This window comes from Choristoneura fumiferana, chromosome 21 (genome assembly GCF_025370935.1).
Source record: "Choristoneura fumiferana chromosome 21, NRCan_CFum_1, whole genome shotgun sequence".
Classification (NCBI taxonomy): domain Eukaryota; kingdom Metazoa; phylum Arthropoda; class Insecta; order Lepidoptera; family Tortricidae; genus Choristoneura; species Choristoneura fumiferana.
Genome location: NC_133492.1, coordinates 18,101,012 through 18,106,171, shown reverse-complemented (window position 1 = coordinate 18,106,171; position 5,160 = coordinate 18,101,012).

Here is a 5,160-nt window from a genome sequence, read left to right as displayed (position 1 = left end):
AGGTATTTATATGACCATGATATACAGTCACCAGCACCAATATCTGACTCAACCAGCTTGCATAAATATCTGATACGACTCTATTTCTAGGGCCGGAAGGACGTGTCAGATATTTTTGCAAGCTCCGCTGTGGCGGATATTAATGCTGGTGACTGTACAGTTAAAAGAAAGTACAGTCAGCAAAAAAATATATTTTATACTAAAAAGCCTGGAAATGTGTCGCAAATATTTGGTTAGCTTTGCTCGGGCACATTAAACAGGAATTAGAGCAAAACATCAATTTAAGTTTTCCGTTACTAATGTAGACTAATGCTTCCTGTTATAAGGTCTCCCGTGACGTTTCCGTCTAATTTATTACCCATAAATTAGACCGAAACGTCGCATTTCGTGGAAAATCTATAGTCAAATTATGAAGCTATTAGTAAATTTTGTTTATTGACATTACCTGCTCAACTACTTATACATGAATCATATACCTTCCTGGTGAACCTTTTCATAGTCAATTTCGCTATGATTTCTTTAGCAAATATATGAGATGTTAACATGATTATAGTGGAACAAAGGTAGTGTTAGACTGAGTAAAAGTCTTTTGATGATGCAGCAATTGATTTTCATTTAGTATTTCCGTTTTACCAATGAAACTCCGTGACCTATATTTTCTTAACCCCCGACGCAAAAAAGGGGTCTTATAAGTTTGACCGCTATGTGTGTCTGTCTGTGACACCGTAGTTCTTAAAAGGGTGAACCGATTTGAATGAAGTTTATTTTATTTTAAAGCAGGTTTTCTAGCGATGGTTCTTAGACATGTTTTATCAAAATTGGTTCAGCCGTTTTTGAGATATTGAACTTTGAAATGACAATATCAGGGGATTTCCAACTTTTTGTTGGATAGATTTGAGTAGTATTTATCTAGTAAAGATATCAGGAATACAACAGAGAACGGTAAATATCGTAAAGCTACGTTATCAAAACATTCCTAATCATCCACAGCAACAGAAAGGTACAAAAAGGAATGTCGCCCATCCCGTCGTAGGCGGAATTAACTGTGCGACGTGGTTATTTAAAGACTGCATTCCTAGCGGCTTATTTTAGTTATATTGGTTATCAAATAGTTTCACTAGAGATACAAACGTGTCTCTAGAAGAGTTCAGCGGGGAACAGGGATCGAAGTGTTTGAAGTTAGGCTAATGCTGTCACTGGAATACACTGTCAGTGGAAACGTAGAGATTTTGCTAATTTGCGCTTTGTATAAAGGAAAAGCGTAATGCCAATGTACATTACTGGGTGACTCGGGAGACCTGAACAGGTTCAATCTGCGATCAATGATTAGTACCTACTATTGATCGAAGGGTTCAATCCTACCAGATTCAGATAGTTAAAGCTACTATATCGTACTAGTATTAGTGAGATATGTTTTTTATTTCCTTTTGTAGAGCATAAGCAAAAGAAAAAATAAAGAAAGAATATACATTTATTTACAACACAAGACACAACAATATTATTTGGTAGGTATGGGTTCCTTAGCTACTAGATAACGTAAAAACTTGATTCCCTTCGTAGGTACTAAAAATATCCAACCGCCAATTTATCATATTACTAGCTTTTGCCCGCGACTTCGTCTGCGTAGATTTTTATATTTTACACAATACTCCATAGGAATGAGGTTAATATCCCGCATTGCCCGTTTCCATGGGATTTTCGAAAAATCCCTCCAAACTAAGGCTAAATAATCAACTGAAAAATCTGATTACCAAGTTTCACATCTGTAATGCTCAAGGAATAAGATTTTAAATCCTCCATTACTATTATCTTACATCGAGCGATCTCAAAGATTGCGTACGATGTCTTTGGGATCGCAACCTAGACTCGTGCTGGCGTGCTGTTTCAGCCGAAAGCGAAGCGGCCTGCCTGGCTAGAGCGCCAGTGAGTCTCTCGTCGCGGTCTTCCTCAGACTTCTGAGACCGTACCCTCCTACCCCTTTCAGCCTCAATGCGTTGCGAGACTTTCGCGAAAGAATCTTTTTTTTTCGGGAAGGCATTTGTTGTTGTTTTTTTTAAAATATGGCTCTATGCCATTGAAGGACAATTTAGCCAGTGTCCAGAAGGTTTTGCCTGTATGCAATTCCGATATTGAGATCTAATATCGAAAACCAGTGTCGGAATTGAAAACGAAGAGAAGTTGCTGTCGAATTATTGTATTTTACAAAATTCTATACACACTAGAACTTCTTACACAATTCTATACAGACACGTTTGCCTGCACTAGGGTTACTAGAAAACTGTGCCGCAGACTTAAAAGAGCTAGCTTGAAATAAAATTAAAAATAATTATCTAAGCTTAACAGTGCAAATAGATATTATGAAAGTATACAGACATAAAATAAAATGAAAACAATGAGAAGTTACAATTACTAAGTAAGGTACCTATAAATAAATCAATTGAAAAAGTTTTCAGATCTGAAAAAGCCACATACTCAGTGCAATTTTTAACCGGGTCAAAGCCGATCCTATGTTTGCTGACTAAGATAATAATACATTATACTCGTACGTATATTTTGTGAATTTAAAAATATACCTACTGTACAAAGTTTAAAAGCTTGTTTTTAATAATGTTTACTAATATTTTTTTAAGTCTTACACAAGACACCAAATTATTGTAAAATGGTATCATGCCCCCCTGATCGTTATGTTAAATACATTATTTCGATCATCACTACACCGTATCAAGCAAATGTCAAACAAATCCTTAAAAGGTATAGCCTTGTGACAAATGGAAATATATAAATCGGAAGCTTAATACTAAGTTACCGTTGCACACCTTCCCGTACACAACATAGAAAAAGAAGTGCAATATTTTTCTCCGTCGCTCTAACAGAATAAAGACGTCCCATCTAGCTATCTCTCATCGCCCAGCAGCTGGGCCAAAAGGAGCTGTCAAGCAGAAAACAAGTCTTAGACGCTTTTCCGAGAAAACCACTCGTAATTATCGGAGATGAACCGACCATGAACTAGTTAAACGAGAATAACGCCTAAGCTCTATTGCGTCACTGGGCGTATTAAAAGCTAGCCGTTCGGTTAGATCCACAGAACTTACGATAATAAGAGGGATAGAAGTGTCACTAGAGCTAAAAAGCCGTATATTAATCGGGGCTCAATCTAGCGAAGCAAGCTCAAAAAATGGGATTTTATAGAAATGATCCTTCAAAAATTCGTTTTACAGGTTAGTAGGTACCGAAATTTAGTAAAATTAATGAAATAGATGGCAAAAGCCAGTCGTGACACGCGACCAAAGAAAAGAGCACGACACTAATCAGTCATTGATGTGTGTATAATACTATTTCAATGGAAAAAATCAATTGTGTAAACAAAGCATTTTTTCACGATTACTCCGTAGTTACTTACATTTGAACGCCAATACGATCATATTCACATATCAATGAGCTCAGCACTGTTTTTAACAATCATTTTATCATTAAATAATCGTGTAAATATGTTTATTTTATAGAATTAAATGGAAGACGAAAATCCGTTATATTTGTCAAATTGACATGATAATTTTTTCCTCACCGAAGTTGGTCTATGGTCGGTCTAGTCTCTGGAAATTTAGTGCTGTACCAACAAAATTAATTATTTGACTGAACCAACCTTACCTACCGATAATTATGGCTGGCTCTGCAAATTAATTTATTCGTAGATATTAATTATTTGTGTTAAGTTACACTATTTAATGAAGGTTTATAAGGTTTCTAATCCTATCCTACTATCCTACTAATCCTACTAATATTATAAATGTGAAAGTTTGTGAGTGAGTGAGTGAATATGTTTCGTTACTTCTTCACGCTGAAACGGCTGGACGGATTTGGATGAAATTGGCGAAAAGTTAGATAACATAGGATACTTTTTATCCCGATATTCCCATGGGATAGGGATAAAATCTTGAAATAACAACCGCTCAGCTTTGTCATGAAAATTGGTATATAGATAGTTTGACATCTGGAATAAACATAGCCTACTTTTTATTTCGATATTCCCACGAGATAGGATAAAATTTCGAACTAATAACCGCTGGCTTAGTCATGAAATTACCATGATTGTTTTTAATGTAATGTCAATGAAAACAACGATTTAATTTTCGGGAATTCCCACGGCAATTTTTAAAAATCCCGGTATTTCAGCTGTTGGACCTAATGATTTACGTGTGCGAAGCGTGGGTAAACACTAGTTGGAGATAAAAGAGTTATAGTAGAATTATGTAGATTTTATTTACTAGTACTTATCATATTTACTGGTGGATCCATTGTTGGACCAAACAATCATTTTGAATCACTTCCCTGTGTCTACTCATTTCCCTGTCTTATGTAAATTTAAAATGCCTCTTCTAAATTATATCGAAAATACAAACTGAGACATGGATGCACAGAAAAACCAGAAAAAGAGACCAGCGCTGGGAATCGAACCTAGGTCCTCAGCAATCCGTACTGCGTACTATAACCCCTAACCACCGTTGGACAGGAGTCAAGATACAAATTTCTCCTATGCACACATATCTCAGGTTGCTTTTTCTACTACGCTACTTAAGCAGCAAAAAATTCTAAATTAATCCATATTTTAACTGACCTTTCAATTCTAAAATACTCCATCATAAACCTTGGGGAAAATATACGTCAAAAAATATAAGTGGATATACATGTTTCACCATTTTAAAAATTCTACCCTTAAAGGGGTATAAAGGGAGTGTAAGTTTGTATGGAAAAAACGTTAGGTATATATATTTGAAGATATACCTAATTCTAAAACTTCGTGAAAATGCTATTAAACATTTTAAGTTAAAAGGACATGGAAACATTGTGAATGACTCTTGAACAGGACTAAGAGAATACGTGATTCGCCATTTTTAAAATTTAAACTTAGGGAAAACATTAAATAATGAAATATGAGTAAATTCAAAATAATTATTTACTGCTGATTGAAGTATCTTAAAGAGCTTTCACATCACTAGAGCCAACGTCAGTCAGTCAGTCAGCCAGTCGTCAGTCAAGTGTCAATGTCAGTCACCACATTTGTTTACACAATTGATTTTTTCCATTGATAGTACCATAGTTAGTTAAAAGGTTCATTTTCGTTCATGCAAAAAAACATAGCCAAAAGTCTACTATTATGGC